An 18,185-nucleotide genomic window follows, 5' to 3' on the forward strand; every position below is an offset into this window, starting at 1 on the left:
CCCGCTAAACGACCTCCTGCAGTCGATCTCCTGCCGGCGCCATTTTCCGTACAGAAAACGATTCTCGGCAGGAAATCGCTCCCGGACCCCCGCTGGACCCCCAGGGACTTTTGGCCAGCTTGGGGGGGCCTCCTGACCCCCACAAGACTTGCCAAAAGTCCAGCGGGGGTCCGGAACGACCTCCTGCAGTCGAATCGTGTTGGTCTATGGCCGCCACCATTTTGCGCCGCCATTTTACAAAATGGCGGCGCAGAATGGCGCCGGCTGAAGACAACACGATTCAATTGCAGGAGGCCGTTCCGGTCCGCCGCTGGACCCCCAGGTAATTTAAGGCATTTGGGCGAGGTTCGGGAGGGTGGGGGATTTAATTTAAAGGGTCGGGGGTGGGTTTTAGGGGGTTTTAGTGTGCCGGTTTTCCTGCCCTCCCCCTTCCCCCGATTTACGATTTTTTGACGATAAATCGGGGGAATTGGTATTGTATCGTGGCCCTAACGATTTTTGACGATTTAAAATATATCGGACGATATTTTAAATCGTCAAAAAACGATTCACATCCCTAGAAAATAGAAAAAACCTGAAAGGTGCAGCTGCAAAGGTTAAACGTTTTCAACAGGCATGGACATTGTTTAAAAATACAATCCTAGAGGCGCAGCCCAGATGTATTCCACACATTAAGAAAGGTGGAAGGAAGGCAAAACAATTACAGTCATGGTTAAAAGGTGAGGTGAAAAAGGCTATTTTAGCCAAAAAAAATCCTTCAAAAATTAGAAGAAGGATCCATCTGAAGAAAATAGGATAAAACATAAGCATTGTCAAGTTAAGTGTAAAACACTGATAAGACAGGCGAAGATTTGTTTTAGTTTTAGTTTTTACAATGGCGTTATTGTTGGAGAATCTGGAGGTAATGCTGACATACATGCCTATTCTGCACATTAACAGCAGTGGTAAATAGACATTTGTTGTGACTTGAGAGGTGGACCCTTGGTCCGGCGAAGAATAAAGTCCCCTTGTCGGTGGGTGAGGCCAATCACAAAGGTCACTGGAGGTACTAGAAGAAGATCTGGATGCAGGCGCCTCCTGCGGGTCATTTTGTCCAGATAGCTGGCGCCTCCAGCAGGTCGAGAGAATGGGGATGAGCACCTCCGGTGGGCAGTGAAAACAGAAGCTGGCGCCTCCAGCAGGTCGTGGAATCCGAAGAAGACTCAGAAGTTGTACATAATTTCTGTACACAGGGTCAGGCATACAAGAACACTTAGACTCAGTAAATGGTATAAAGTAAATTTTTATTTGGCTTTTAAAAAGTGTTCCTGGGAGATGCTGTATGGGGAGTGCCCTTTCTCTTTCAAAATAACCAGCATCTCCCTGAATATAGGACATGCCCTTACTTTTATAGTCAAACATACAGCACCGCCGAAGTTTCCAGAATGGCATGACTGCCCAAAGACTCATTTACAGAGACACATTATGCTGTTGTCATGACAATCTATCATGTATAGAAAATGCTTGTGAGGATCACTCCCCCACCCTGAGAATTCTTCACCAGCTAAACCTGTCCATCCTCCCACCATAAAAGTTCCTTTATCAACATGGCTTTGATGCCCTTTGTTTCTTCTGATCTTCTCTTGATCCGCTGTGTTGTGTAAACAGATAGCAAGTCTGTGTTCTGAATAGAAAATAGGCCTGAATTCCGTTTGCTGGCGCCAGGACTTTAATTAAAACTGTAACCTTAAAAAGTCTTCTTTTCACCTGGCTCCTGTCATTGAGATAGGCATCTGTAAGACAAAAGCTTGCATCTTGGCTTCATGCGAACCAAGCTTCCCTGTATTGTGGTGCAAATATTGTCATTGATGCCCACCTGGCCTTTAATTATAGGCTTTGCAGAGCCACAAGTTTCCCAACTCTTCTACATTCTTTGAGTCCGAGAGGGTCAGAAAGTCACTATATTTCAACAGTGTCAGTGTGAATCAGCCCTCTGAGGATTCTGGGAATGGCTGAATGAGCCACAGTTCTGAACCAGAGTTATGAATTATATCAAAGTCAGTCCAGAAAACACGCACCAACGCACTCCGCAGCCAGTCCAAGGATCAAGGAGCCAGAAGAATCCGCAGTCAGTCCAGGGGTCGAGAGCCAGAAGAATCCGCAGCCAGTCCAGGGGTCGAGAGCCAGAAGAATCCGCAGCCAGTCCAGGAGACGAGAATCAAAGAGGATCCGCAGCCAATCCAGAAGTCAGGAGCCAAACAGGAACGACAGCCAGTCCAAGGAACAACCGAAGAAGCAACCAGGAACCAGAACTAGAGCCCCGAAGCCAAGGCAAGGTCTGAAGGCCCAGACCTTGCCTTAAATAGTGCAGGGAAGATGGAGTCAGCAGAAAGGAACCCCCTACACTTCCTGTAGGGGTTTCTTTAAGGCTGGGCACTTGCCGCCCGCACGGCTCTAGGAGATCTCCGGGGGGCGTGGCTTAGCCGTGTCAAAGACGCCGTGGCCATCTTGCAGAGCAGCAACGCTGCCTCGGGATTGGCTTGCCGACTACGGCCCCAACGCTGTGAAGGTGAGTGACCGGCCCCCCGGTCGTGGTTTGCCGCGACCGGCGGTCACAACAACATTAACTAATGCCCATGTTACCACGTGTTAATGTGGGCACCAAAGCCCATTAATCTATACCCCAGTGCAGTGGTTCTCAACCTTTTTCCCATCATGACACACCTGATGGACAACGCTCACATGTGTAACACACAGCTCATTTTAATCTATGGCAAAAATAAAAAAAGAATTCCCTGTATAAGTTTTATTGTTAAGAATGATACAAGGGAAAGATAAGAGAACTCTCTCTGAACAGAAATAATATAAATAGTAAACCTCCCATACCAGAATGGCACCAAATTCCAGCACTCAAACAGTAACCACCTTACCTAAGAAATGCAACACTGAAAAATATTATACCAGGCCTTACAACTCCAATACTCCTCCTATTAGGAAAACGGACCAAGCCAGGCTGCTATAGAGCCCTACACAGAAACTACACGCCTGCAGAATTCCTCACCTCCATCACATGTGCAGACCCTCACCTAACAAAGAATAAAGAGACCATAAACTATAAATAGAAGCATGCAGACAAAAACTGAGATGGAAACCACAACAAGCCAGAGTCTCTGTATGCAGTGCAACAAAGGAGAAAGAGAAATCCCCAGTCCTCATAAAATAAAGCAAGAAATATAAAATCAATAGCAGTAAAACCATATTAATAAAAAAACAGATTATTTCAAAACATCTGATGAAAGGAATATCCAATAGTTAAAAACTCATATAAAAAATTTCTAGACACCAATAAAATATTTCAAAACAGCAGATACAGACTGAGACCCAATAATTAAAAATAAGGATAAAAAATGCTCTGCTCTCCATACCTGGAAACGTTTGAGTGCCCTGAGATTGTTTTGAATTAGAACCTGGGGGGGGGGGGGGGTTGCTTGCAACATTCTCCCCTCTCTCTCTTTTTTGGCTTCTCTTGAAAAAATCGAAATATTATTTGAACTCTTGAAACTTTGGCCCTGCTCCACAGGGGTCGATGCAAAGCTCTTGTACAGTCAGGTGTCGCCACAAAGAATGAATGCACATAATGGATCAGTCTGTCCGGCAAGCAAATACATTTGAGCTCAGCTTTAAATGTTTGCTTTCAGTTTTGTAGGTGTGGGAGAAAACCTCTGCCAAAGTAGCTGTTTAGGGAACAGACCTTCAGGATTTAAACAGGATCTGTCTTAACTTCTCCATGGCAACAGTACAGGTAACCCTCTCTGGGCAGTTTTACTGGAAAAGTGGGATTATAAATTGCCAAATTGCATTGAATTGAATTAATTAAATTAGTTGGATCTTGCTTAAATTGTTGATTGCAAACCATGGTACCATGCCATCACTTTTCCATAGTGCTCTGTAGGACTACGAGTTCAGGAACAGTAGTTAATGAATCATTTGTAAAGAAAAATGAACAGATGTGATTTACGAAAAAGTTTTCAGTAAATAAAGATACGTTTCAAAGTGCAGGCTCAATCTATCAAGACATTTCTTTCATTCTGTCCCCATGGAAAACACTTGATGGATTGGGCCCTTATTGTTAATTGGTTTTTAACTTTCCCATGATAAGAATTAATAGTTTTATTTTTTACTGCTTGACCTAGTCCTTCTGAAATCCAAGCCTTTACAGCAAGAATAATGGTTGTGGTTGCTCTTTTGGTCATGAGAGATGCTGGCAGGCCTTGTGGCTAACTGGAAGGTTTTTGCATCTTGTATATTTTCAGGTTGGACAGAGCCTCGCTTCTTTAGGTATCATGGTGCAATTCATCTTTAATAATCCCTCCAAAAAGAAGCAAGTTCATATGACTCATAAGAAGGTCTTTTCAAAGTTTAGGCATCCAGTTCTTGATGGAAGCACTCTGAAAGAAAGTTAATGGGAACTGTGCTATAGCCAACTGTTTACCGAGATTTCTTTTCTGTTGTTTTGGGTTTCTTTTTGCTGGTAGTGAAAGATGCCAGATTCATGCACTGGAAACTGGAGTTTTCCTTTTTATCTGTAGAAAAGCTACAGCATGGGCAGTTATGGTGCAGTTTTCCCCACACTGCCCTGCAAAATGTGCCTCCTTCTTGTAGTGGAGGCAATGGTAAAAGGGTACACCAGCCTGCATTCAGTATGTAGTCTTTGACTTCTCTACTGAGACTTCCAACAACAGGACCAGTTAATGCCCACGTGTGATGTTTGGGTCCACTAAGAACTGGACTGAGATGCTAATAGCAGGGTTTAAAAGAGATTTGGACAGATTCCCAAAGGAAAAGTCCATAAACAATTATTAGCCAGATAGACTTGGGAAAGCCATTTCTTATTCCTGGAGGTGAGCAACAAAAAAATAGGTCTACTTTTTGGGATCTGCTGGGTACTTGTGACCCGAACTGGCCACTATTAGAGATAGGATGCTGAACTTGATGGACCTTGATCTGATCCAGTATAGCATATATGATATTTTTATTGATGTAACCAGAAATGTCTCTGTCATAAGGGTCAGATTAGGGCCATCAAAAGGATTGATCAGGACAGGTGGCCATCTGGAGGCAGGGGGCAACATTGAGTGTACCCCGGACCTACATTTCCATGAACTACATGGGAGGTGACCTACAGCACATCCTCGTGCTGTCCCCCCCCCCCCCCCCCCCCCAAATCATTGTAGAGGAATTCCCCTCCTGACCAGCTGTGACACGGTAAGGGGACTGCCCTCCCCCCACAATCGCCTAGGGTAATGTTTGGCCCCCGTGTCAGTTCTGAGTCAGACTGAGCCAATCCTGGTTTTATCCCATTGCATTACTAGTATTTTACAGTTTTGATCTCACTTTATTGATGAGTTGAAATGATTGTTTTATATTTACTGTTAAAATTATTATTAAAAATGTATTGTCCGCATGCTCCTCAGTTCGTAGTGGATTACATTAAAGACGTCCAGAATAAAAGCACTTAACAAAATCATCAACATAAAAATAAACAACACAGTGATCAATCCAGCTGCAATGCTCCATCTGAGGTAAGTAAGATAAAAGCCTATAAACAAATTCTCCCTCTTAAACTCTGGTAATAGTATGATCTTAAAGAGATATTAGCAGCATTAGCTAAACAAATTAATCCACCAGCAAAAAAATGTTTAGAAAAGTTTCTCAAATAATTTAGGACATTCAATGGTGCGCACCAATACTGGAAGGGAATTCCAGAGAACCGGAGTCATGATCGGAAAAAGCTCCCTCATGAGGCTCAGCCATGTACGCAAGTTTTGATGAAACTACTTCAAGGAGACCTTGATTACTGGACCATAGCATATGAGAAGAACATACCATTTGTGTATTGTGTACCAAGTGGTTTACAGCTCCCCCATGTGAGCTGCTGTATTGGTTGCTTCTTACTACTATAAAAAGGGTTAACATCTAGAAAGGGTGTGGATTTTTAGTTGGACTTCTGAGCAGGCAGGATGTTGCTGTTTCTGCCCCTGTTTTGTTTTTTCTTGCTTTTGAGACAGAACCCTTTGGGCCTTAGGGGTTAAGACCTGAGTATGGAAAAGGTAGAAGGGGTGCCTTTAAAGAAATATTATTTCCTTCTGGTTTTTGTGCCATTTTTTGTCGAAGGAATTTTGTGTCCATCCTTCCGCCTTTATGTTTGGATTTTGAAGACTAGTTTTTATTTTTACCAGCCAACTAAATTCTTCTTGGCCAAGGGAATTTAGTTGCCATCATAGGGAAACAAAAGTTCAGATTAAACCATCAATAAAGAACCACCGATTTATTGAAAGAGAATTATATAATAGACGACATTGAGCGAGGACTTGGAAATTGTCTTTTGCTTCACTTTAAAATCAATTATCAGTAAAGTTATGTTGTAATCACATTCATCATCCAGCCTGATCATTATTGTGAAAGCCCTACGCGCGCCAAAGCCGGGAGATACGCGCGTGTGCCTTGGGCCAGCGTGCATTGTGCAGATTTTATGAAACCCCGAGCACGCACATGGTACACAAATCAAAAAGTTTAAAAAGAGGCGGTGCGGTGGTGGGTGAGGGTGGAGCATGGGAGGGATATGGGGGTTCTGGGAAGGTCACCTGAAATGCATGCGTAAGTATTTACGCATGCAAGCACGCGTCGGGGTCCCCCTACTGCGTAACTTTCCTTCTGCTATGGATGGTGTGTAAGTTTTAAAACAAAAAAACAAAGCTAGTCAGGGGAGTTTGAAGGGTCAGGGCTAATAGGGTAAAAGGGAGGAAGGGTAAATTAGGGGATTAGGAAGTTGAGAGCCTTTACCTGTGCGAACTGGGAATGGACTGAGGAAACTGTAATTGCGTCGCTACATGTATCTAATAAAATGCCCCCACTTATGCGGTAGATCTGGCATTTGCATGCACAAGCACACATCCATACAAAATTTTGCGCACATGTGCGCGTATAGATGACTTTATAATCATACACACATATATGCGCATATGTTATAAAATGGCCGTATCCATTCGTACGAGCCACCATATGCGCATACATGTACGCACGAGCGGCAGTTTAAAAGTTACCTTCCCCATCTAGTATAGTTGGGAGAGAGGGTGGGAGGGGAGAAAGGGGGAGATCTGTTAAAATTTGCATCACATATTCTATGTTTTGTAATCATATAGATAGTTTAGATACTTACGTTATCAGGTGGCTTAATCTATGTATTCATAATGGTTTTGTATTAATATGTAATAAAAATCTTAAATTAAAAAAACAAACTGTTAAAACAACTCTTAGGGCCATAGATAGAAGTCTTCTCCTCCCCCTGACAGGGAATCCTGGAGAGTAGCGGGCTTATGAAAGGTACTGGAAGTTTGGACATGGTAAGCCTTTGAAATGGAATGTGCCTTGCATTCCTCACTGAGGACCTCAGCCCAAGGGTTACAAACAGGGGCGGCTCAAGGCAATCTGCTGCCTGAGGCAAAGGATGAGATGGCGCCCGCCGCCATCCCTGCCTCCTCTGCCCCCCCTCTTCCTTTTCCACACACACATACCCATACACTCACACACACACACATATACACTCATTCACTTCTCTCCCTCTTCCATACACACATGCACTCTCATTGTGTCTTCTCACCTCTCATCCCCCCCAAGCACCCTCACACATGCTCTCTCACCCCCCAGGCTTGCAATCTCTCTCACACACACACCCCTCTACACACACTCACTCTCACCGGGGCCACGAGGAGAAGTCCATTACCTGCTTTTAAGCTCACTTAGAGAATAGCCACTGTCATTAGCAATGGTTACATGGAATAGACTTAGTTTTTGGGTACTTGCCAGGTACTTGTGGCCTGGATTGGCCACTGTTGGAAACAGGATGCTGGGCTTGATGGACCCTTGGTCTGACCCAGTATGGCATTTTCTTATGTTCTTATCTTCACCGCGAGTGGGATGAGTTCCGCTGGTGGCACGCTGGGGTCTCCTCCATCTCTGCCACTTTCTGCGCAGAATTTCCCTCTAGCAATTACAGTCATGTCCACTCTGTCACTGCAATCCAGGAAATAATACCACTGGTTTTCAGCCATAACTCCCCTTCCCCCCCTAATACTGTGCCGATGGGGGTAATTTTAAATTAACATAGGAAGAGAACAACTTCTGTCAGCTTCAAAGGAAAGAATTTGCATTGGTACCTCTTTGTCTAATCAGCAAAAAGGACTGCAAAATGGGCCACATGTCACCATCTATCTTTTGAAATAGTTTTAATGTGCTTCCCTGGCTTTTTGGACTTAAAAAAAAGGAAGGAGCGCGAACACAAGTTATCTCCTTTGTGATTCAATTTATCTTCTACAGCTTTGTTTACCTTTGTCGATTACTGACCAGTGCTTACTGGGCCGGGCCTTGCCTTTAGCCTTCCCTGCCACCGCAGCACCCAGAAAACAGTCGTTGTACCTCCGCACACACACACACACAGCTTCTGTGTGGGGTCTCCGTGCGTTCCTGCACGGCCCAGCCTCTGCCAAGCGCTGCCAGCTCCCCCGATGTGCCTTCTGTGAATCTGCGTGCAGGATCGATTGCTTCTACCTGGACTGGAGACTGCCGCTCTCCTACCAGTTTCCAGTTGAGGCAGGTGCAATTCTGCGGGAGGGGGGGGAGGAATTCTGCGCTTCACAGTAGCGCAGAATTCACCAAGGACTATCCATCGGAGGCCCGCGGGTCCTTTGTTGTTTTGGCGGCAGGGCGAGGCGGCCATTAGAAGAGTTTGGGTGTTCACTTTTTGCCACTTCCAAATTTTGCCGCCTGAAGCGGCCGCCTCACCCTGCCTCATTATAGAACCGCCTCTGGTTACAAAAGTAGATAAAATGAGTCCTGCTTTTCTTAGAGAAATTGGAACTACAAGTCCTTAGATTTGAGACTGGTGTTCTTATCAACAATATGAAATGAAAACAGTGTGGTAATTTGCCTTTTAAAGCATGCTCAACCTTTCTTCATGTTTTGTTTTTGAAAGAGACCAGGAGTAGCCCGTTGACTTCCTTTTGTTGTCCCTTTGGGTAATAAGATAACGAAATTCCTTCAAGTGACACACACCCAGCTATTCACTTTGAGGCCATCTAGTAAGCATGGCCTTTTAGTTTCTTTTGTGTTTAGAATGCAGTGAGCACAGGAAGAAACAGTAAAATGAATAGCTTGATCTAACAAATACCCTGCTGTTAGTCAGGAACTTTGGAATCAGGTTGTAAGATAAAGTGGACCAAATGACTTCATGAACAGTGGAACATTTTCCTCCATTGTACATGAACATTTTGATTGTATTATACGCTCTCTTCTGTGTTTTTGTACAGCACTGCATATGTCGAGTAGCGCTATAGAAATGATAAGTAGTAGTAGCAGCAATGTTTGCTGGGATGTGAAATGTTTGCTGGGATGTGAAATGTTGACATTATTATTATTATTATTATTATTATTATTGATCCAGTAAGCCCTCAGATACCAAAATTGTTTGCCTTGGGAGTTGCAAAAGCAGGACTGGAATGAAATTCAGGAATCTACCTGGCCACTCTGGTGCAATTGCAGTGCACTGTGTTCCAGTGTAAGCCGATGAAATGACAAGGGTGACCTCTAGTGACAAGAGGAGCACACAACCATACAATGTGTTTTAAGAATGGGTAAATCTCCTGTTACTCACTTGAAATGCAGAGGTGGTTTCACCCCATTGCATGCAAGGAGATGCAGTCCAGTTTTTCTAAAGGGAATTCAGAACAATGCCATGTCACCTAAAACAGGTTGAGAGTCATTGCTTTTCCACATTGCATCTACGGACTTCCTTTCTTAAGCAAATGAGAAAAACATTCCCATGCATGCAGTGGGGTTAACTACAACTTATTGGTTTCAATGCAGCTAACAAGATCTTTGTTTTCTTTACTAGGACATTTTTAAAATTGCAGTATGCTTCTGGTAGATGAGATACTGTTGCTACCTCCTGCTGATAAAAATTTCACTAACACCTTGGGGTGGGTGGATGTGGATTCTAGAGATGGATGGAGGAATAAAGGTTCAGAAACCTGAACTTGCTTTCAGAATCAGGGCCTTTGTGTATTTCAGAGGAGTAGAATGAGGCTGTTAACACAGCTCAGCTCAGTTATGCCAACTAAGTTGAATACACTCCATGAACTGTATAGTATAAACTTTGCTGTATTAGGTGCACTACATTAACCCTCATAGGTCTGGTACCATGCAGGAAAATTGTGAGCATGCATTATGGCAGTGGTATTCACTCCTAGCTTTTGAGGGCTGTCAACAGTTCAGGTTTTTTAGGATATCCCAAATGAATATGCATGAGATCGATTTGCACACCATTATGTGCAAATCAACCTCATGCATATTCATTAGAATTATCCTGAAAACATGGCCTGTTGGTTGCCCTTGAGGGCTAGGAGTGAATACCACTGCATTATGGCATTATTGTGCATGTTATATATGGTATGACTGCATGAAACATGTGATATGGTACACACACATTTATCATATGCTATTTTTGCATATATTATGTTACTCATAGCATGCAAACTCTCCTTTATTATGCACAATGGCTTTGGTTATTTATCACATCTAATTGACTTAAAATGATCACAGGTCCAGAGCCTCCACTTACAAGGTATGTGCAGTTTCATGATGCATTCCTCCTCATGTCGCATTTACCAGGGTTGAACACCCAGTGAAAGAAGACTAGAAGTCTACATGCAAACTTTTTTATGGTTACTGGACTGAGTGCTAATGGATTATTTTATAATAATGCTTATTTTTATAGCACTACTGGACATAAAGTGAATTGCCCTTTAAAAGTCACAAGGAGCATCAGTGTCAGGAGTGGGATTTGAACCTTGGCTTTCCTGGGGCTTAGCCCATCATTCTACCCACTAGGTCACTCCTCCATATGGTTATTCTGATGCGCAACAGTAGATTGCAAGAGACCCCCCAAAAAACTCAACAAACCTTCATACCTGATGTATTTAATTCAGTCCAGGAACATAAAGCATAATTAAAATTAGTAGTGTTTATTCTGCAATATATTGTGTACAAGCTTCAGAAAGTGACAAAAAGTAATGTTTCACACATTACTCTATGATTTGATAAGGAAACACATTCATAGATCTCCATCCACAAATGAAATAACACGTTGCAAGCAATCTCAAAGTGTGCAGTCAGTTCTCTGTTAGCATTTCAATGGATAACAGAGATAAAAATGCTACACACTCTTTAAGCTAAACAGTATATTTACATAGTGATATCCTCACACAAGTTTTACACAGGGTTTATGACTAGCTAGCTAGTTGAATTCTAAGCCTTCATGGAAGGTGAAATTGACCTTTTGAAGCCAAAGAGCAGATTAACACAATATTAAACTCACTTACAAAGAGACAGTGATTATAGCTACTGAATGTCAGACATGCACTTGTGATTCATAAAACATGCCACAAGCAGAATGGCATGGTGCCCCATTTTCTGTAGCGGGTATTGCATGGATTCAGCTTTCCAGTGACTCTACTTGTATTACTGTATCCTTTCTTTTCAAAGAAGGGTAAGGGACACTACTTCCATCACAGCTACATTTTGAGATGTTAACTCCGTTGCGCTTCATGAAGCAGCCAAGTCAATATGAATTTGGTTGAGAATCTGAAAGCAGTTTCTCACACCCAGGCTAAAGATGTCACAAGCAGATGGGACAAAAATAAAAATCCCTAAACTGATAACACCTGTATTGTAGGCATGTAGACAAAATAAATAACAATGAAAGTTTTTTGTTTCAAAATGTATGTACAAAAATATTGACATTGCCACCTAAAGCCCTCTCTTGCTTGCCTTTTCTGTACGTGTCACTCACTGCTAGCCAGCCTTGGCGCTCCGAAAGAAGCAAGCGGGAAGTAATCTTATAAACATAAATGGGTGGGTTAACTAGACCTATTCCACGGCATGTTGCCCCTCCCATTAGTTACTGTAGGCACTGATAAATTTAGCCTGCAGTGCTCCCATGTCACGGAGTCAGGAGGTCATGCCTACCTAAGTAGAGGCTAATAAACCGCGTGTCCCTTGGAGACAAACCACATGCTGTCAAGCACACTCACAGCTTCAGAAGAACATCTCCTAGACCTAGACCTTCTCTCTACAACATTTGAAAAAGAAAATCACAGGCACTCATTTCATTCATCTTACAAAAAAATCTGTTTAGAATATATAATAGTACAGAATAAATAATTAATGACTAAGCTACAAATAAACAGTGTTCATCCATGAATTTTTGGCTGTGTTTACTGTCCACGTTATGCTCATGTTGCTCCACGCACATGCCTGAGAAACAATCCTTCCTCCGACAGCTAGAGCATTGATGAAAGCTGCTGTTCTAAATTCTTTTTCAATAGCAGGAAAGCAGACTAGTGTCTCAAAGCATCCTGGTACATTAGTGTCCCCAGCAAAAAGTCAAATGCAATGTTAGCTCTGTATAATCATTTTACCTATGTACACGTCACACTAATTATAGTTACCTAACGTGTTTTGTGCTCAGGAACATGAGAACTTTGTAATAATTTTATCTTAACTGGGAATTACACATAATTGTATTGAGCTGAGATGTACTATAGATACTGAAACAGTATTTGTATTATTACAAGAAATTTCGCACAAAATGTGGCATTTTACTGATATCCTTGTAATTTGTAATGTGAACTGCTGGTGTCAGTCACTTAGGTATGAGTTTCAGGAGAAAACCACTGAAATGCACAACTAAAGTGATAGTGAAAAATAACATTACAAAACAAAAATAAGTTATTTCATTTTTCAAAGTTTAAATTCTGTTTCTTATAGCACTCCTAGCTTGCAAGCATAATCCTCAGTAATTTCCCCTGCCCTCCTTTGATGCTCTGGTGTACAGCTTGGGATGGGTAAAACTGGAATACAGGAGATTATCTGTATATAATGGGGTGGGTTCTACTGACAGATAATCTGGTGTCTGCCTGGAACACTCTATTCCAAACTTCACAAGTGCTTCTAGCATCGAGAGCACTATTACACACTATGAACCAACTTAAAAGTATTGTTAGGTTTACATATATCAACTGTACAATTTCTAAATTTGCTGGATCTAAAATTTCAGGAACATGAAAGCTTCCTACTTTTAATATTATCTATCCTATGCTTGTTGATATCACTGGAAAAATTAACTCAGCAAAATCTCCATCAAGCATAGCTAGAGAATACATTCATTTGACGTTAATGTTTGCAGAATCTATGATCACCAGGAGATCTGTCCTCACGTGAGCTCCATTTTCAATTCAAGTAACGCTACATTTTACAATTTAAAGGCACAGCCAGCTAAAGTGCCAGCTACAGTAGTACACTGATGTCAGACTATTTTGCGCACACACATTTTTTAAAATAGGAATTTAGAAGCAAATAATTACTAGCAAATATATGTAATATTTTAAGAGAACATTATTACTGGCACTAATTGTATAATGATCCTAAACGTCAGATGGTTCCCCTACTTGTCATTCACTTCAGGATTTACCTACCTGTTTTCAATCTGATAGTCTTAGCTACTTAGAAGTTGCTATTCAAAGGCTTTCTCTGGCTAACTTGACAAAAGCTGAGATTTGAATATTTATTCCACCCACACAAAACTTTATCCAATTAAAAAAGGCGGTGGGGGCTTTTAGTTAGCCAGTAAGTATTGATATTTAGCGCTATGCAGCTAAAGTTAGCCGGCTAAATCTAGTCGGAAGAACTGCTTCCCTAAAATTGCCCAGGGTAAGTACACCTGGGTAATTCTAACCAGGGTATATTCAGTGGAATGCTTACTCGGGTATGATCTGCTGAATATAAAGTTACCCAGGTAACATTCGTGTTCACTGGCCCGTTGGATACGGGCCTCCAGGAAGTCTATATTCAGTGGGCAGGTGAGTGCAAAGGTTATCTGGGTCAAGATACCCGGATAACATTTCCAGGACATTCAACGGAACACACCAATACATATGCCCGGGAAACATTATCTGCATAACTGTAGGACCAAGTGATTTTCTGACCAGACTTACCCAGCTAATTTAAACAGGCAGCACCGAATATCAATGGTCACTGGATAAAATTTAACTGTGCCCCCAGAATGCTTCCATCACCACCTCTTTTTATCTGACTACACTTTGTTGCATTAATGAGTTACCTAAACAAAATTTAACCAGGCAGGAGAGGGGAAGTATTCAAATCTCGGGTTTTATCTGGGTTCTGGAAAGGTTACCCGGACAAATCCTTTGAAAATCGACTTCTAAGGATTTTTAAGAATGGGTGTTAACTGAAAGGAAACCCTCAGTGACAGAGTGACCTGCAATGACACCGAGTGCCTAACATGCTTGTTGCAACTATGAAATGACAGGCAGTAACTCCTGAATAGGAGTTTTATCTTGGCATTTAAATGCTCCTCTTGTGGTGAGGAAAAATGATTCTCACTGTTCTATCACTACACCTGTAAGCAGGCCATTGACAAAGGAAGCGGGAGACATCTGGACATTCTCATTTCCTGCACTGTACTGGGGCAGGATGCAAGGTGCTGTACTCTTTATCAATTCTAAAAGAAAAACAAATCAAGATACCCACCGCCCCGCAGATCTTCAGATGGCCAAAGGCACCTTGCATGGCAGCCCAAGGAGCTCCACAATGTCTGTGTCACCATCCCCAGTCCCTAGCCCAAAGTCACAAATGTCGCAACTTATTTTGATGAAAGGAAAGGAAATAAGGAAGCGGTAAATGAAAAGAATCAAAAGGTCTACCTGACTGCCTCGTAAACAGGACTCCCAGTTTACAGAATTTATTTGTTATGCTTTTCCTTCTATATTCTTCATGATTTATTTTTCTACACAGGTTTCTGTATTATTCCACATTGACCATTTTTTTTCTTCTTAAATTAATCAGAACTTGTATGGTACCAGCTGTAATTCTTCCTTTTTTGGCAGGCTTTTAAAATAGATGTTTCTACACCAGTACCTGTACATACACTGTCACGAGTTCATGCCATCCTCTGTGGGTTGTCGTCTGGCTCTATTGGAGCCAAATCAACCTGTGACAAATCAGGGGGCCAGCTGTGATTTGTCAGTGTACAATGGGCAGTAGAGTTTGACTGGCTCTTTTTCACCTTTTTTTTTTATTTCTCCAATTAATTGTGACATGCATGTACCTTCTCAGTCATATTCTTCGGCCACACTCCTGCAGTTTCAGTTTCACTCTGGATAAATATTAAATACAGAAGAAACTTCAAACTTCAGTCCAGTCTAGTTTTATCTGTAATTACTCATAAAGCTAGACAAGAGGGCAGCCCCAATCACAGAAGCCTTGAAAAAAAGAACACTATTCTACAGTCATACTAGGGCACTCACGGTTTTGAACTTGCTGTCTGTCCTATTATAAAATTTCTTGAAGGGTAGCTGTGAGTTTTAATATGAATTCATCTTCAGTAACAAGAATACTGTTCTAGGCTGACATCCTACTCTCAACCTGAACATATTAAGAAAATGTGAGAGATCCATAAATGCTTCAATTGCTGGAAAATACATCTAGATGCAAAGCACTGTCAGATTGCCACCAATTTTGATGAGGAAGCATTCATGTGCATCTGCATCTGGTGACATTTATGTGGGGGGAGAAAGGAGTGATGGATATGCCTTCCTCTTGTTCCTGGGATGCACCATATCACACACACACACACACCCTCATCCCAGGGGAAATGTAGAGTGGGTGACGCCGGCTTTCTCTCCATGTGCAACAGATAGCACAGGACCAGCAGTTCATTGCTGTCCCCTGCCCAGCCCCTCTGGGAAGATGACATGAGATGCGGAAGTGAATTGCCAAATGTCTTAGAGGAACATCTTTCACCGAGAAGAGGTCCATATTCAGTCACTGTCCGGTTAGCAAAGTTAGCCGATTAAACTTATCCGGCTAACGTTGGAGGTATATTCAATAGTGCAGCCACTATTTTAAAGTTAACCGGCTAACTTTAGGGCAGCTCTTTGGCCTGACCAGATTTAACCAGCTAAGACAGACAGCTAACTATATATTAACTTAGCCAGCAAACTCAGCTTCACCCAGTTACACCACTGTCACGCTCGCTAACTTAGTACCTGTTTCAATAAGGGTTTTTCCCATAGGCCCAAAATGGGAGTAAAGCCTTAATAAATCTATAATGAATGGTCTTTAAGTTATTTACACTTTCTGATAATAGAAGGACTAAGGGGGCATTCCATGAAGTTAGCAAGTAGCACATTTAAGACTAATCGGGGAAAATTCTTTTTCACTCAATGCACAATTAAGCTCTGGAATTTGTTGCCAGAGGATGTGGTTAGTGCAGTTAGTGTAGCTGGGTTCAAAAAGGTTTTGGATAAGTTCTTGGAGGAGAAGTCCATTAACTGCAATTAATCAAGTTTACTTAGGTAATAGCCACTGCTATTAATTGCATCAGTAGCATGGGATCTTCTTGGTGTTTGGGTAATTGCCAGGTTCTTGTGGCCTGGTTTGGCCTCTGTTGGAAACAGGATGGACCCTTGGTCTGACCCAGCATGGCAATTTCTTATGTTCTTATGTTCTTAATCTGGCCCTTAGCTGGCTACATTCTAGCTACCTAATTTATTAGCCAAATAGAATTTAGCCAGATAAGTGCCCAGATATTCATTTAGTCGGCTAACTTCCAAGTTATCCCGCTACATGCTTCTGAATATGGACCTCAGAAGAGTGTTGGTTTTGCAAGATACATAACAGAGAGCGGCAAGACCTCGAGCAAAAATGATTACGCAGTCCTGTTTTCGAATCCAGCGAGGTCGTACCAAGTGCAGCAGTTGTTTTCGTCTTTTTAAAAGTTGGATGAGAGCAGGCAACTCAGAAAGGCTCGGGCTCATCCAGCAGCTACAGTGGGTTGGTCCACAAGTCATCAAAGGGGTCAGAAAAACACTGAAAGTGCTGATTTTTCACCAAAAGCAAAACAAAACGATGATCTATTAGCAGCAGAAACCACACAGCAGTGTTTCTGAAAAAAAAAAAAAAGACACAAAACAGGGGAACAGTCAGTTCAGCAGTTAGCATTTTCTTAAAGATGTGTTATTATTATTTGGCTATGTTCCTCAGCAAAACCATAACCTTTTCTATTCATTTTTTTCTGTGATTTGTTGTTGGGGGTTTTTTTTTTTTTTTTTTGTGGCGGGACAGGAGAACGCCATGGAGAGATCTAACTACTTACAAAGTCATTTTCCCCAGGAAGGAACCTCTGATGCATTCTATAACATTCAAAGACAAGCAAACCCCCCTTTTTTTTTTTTTTTTTTTTTAATCTGGAGAGAAGTGTTTTCTGTTTACATTTGGTTAAGAAGCAAATATACAATTTATTTTTTTTACTGCTATGAGAGCCAAAAGCACAAATTGAGAGCATGCAAACACTTCCATTTGCTTGTGAGCTACGTAAAACCCAGCAACAAGATCATTCGGTTGTCTCGATGTTCAATATTATGAATGAAAATGAGGAGCTCAAATTTATGCACTTAAACCTGATGGGAAGCATTAGAAAAATAGACATTTCAATTAGCTTGTGTGGACCCAAGAGTTTCTTTGACGCAAAAAAAACATGCGTGTCTAAGGTAAATTTGTATGTGGTCAATTTCTGAGAAGATGCAATCTCCTTCTGCTGGATTAGTCTCACGTTAGTCATTCGTTTATAACCCTATAACTTTGGTGATATTTGTTTAAGGGCGCAGATTATAGGCTCATGGTATGGAAGGCACCTCTATGACTAGTTGGATTGATATTGGATGGCAGGCCCCTTAGAAGAGAGACAAAATTATTTTACAATATGGGTTGGCTGGATAGTCTTTGATGAGAGAAGACTGCCAAGATTTTGTGTTGGATTGAAAATACTGTATCCGCTATATGGATGCCCTAGGTCGGATACTTTAGGGGCGATATTCAAAAAAAGCCTGAGCTCCTAAATCAGGTGCCTAAGTTAACCACCCGTTTTCAACCAAAGCTAAGAGACCTAAGGGTCTGATTTACTAAGCATTTTTCCCATAGACACAGAATGGGAGAAAAGCCTTAGTAAATCAGGCCCTAAGTTTTCAACTGAAAATTCACAAAAATACTGGGGTCAATTTTCAAATGCTTTT

General features: G+C 41.9%; 1 protein-coding gene across 3 annotated transcripts in view; it reads right to left on the reverse strand.

The window, feature by feature from the left end:
* Positions 1 to 16,506: 16,506 nt before the first annotated feature.
* The window catches only part of MYLK4 (myosin light chain kinase family member 4), a 278,506-nt gene continuing 276,827 nt past the window's right edge, over positions 16,507 to 18,185 (reverse strand). For all 3 annotated transcript variants that reach the window (XM_029590534.1, XM_029590535.1, XM_029590533.1), the window contains one exon: positions 16,507 to 17,059. The gene's annotated coding sequence lies outside the window, so the exon portion shown is untranslated. The remainder of the gene's footprint in view (positions 17,060 to 18,185) is intronic.

Source organism: Rhinatrema bivittatum, chromosome 2 (genome assembly GCF_901001135.1).
Source record: "Rhinatrema bivittatum chromosome 2, aRhiBiv1.1, whole genome shotgun sequence".
Lineage (NCBI taxonomy): Eukaryota > Metazoa > Chordata > Amphibia > Gymnophiona > Rhinatrematidae > Rhinatrema > Rhinatrema bivittatum.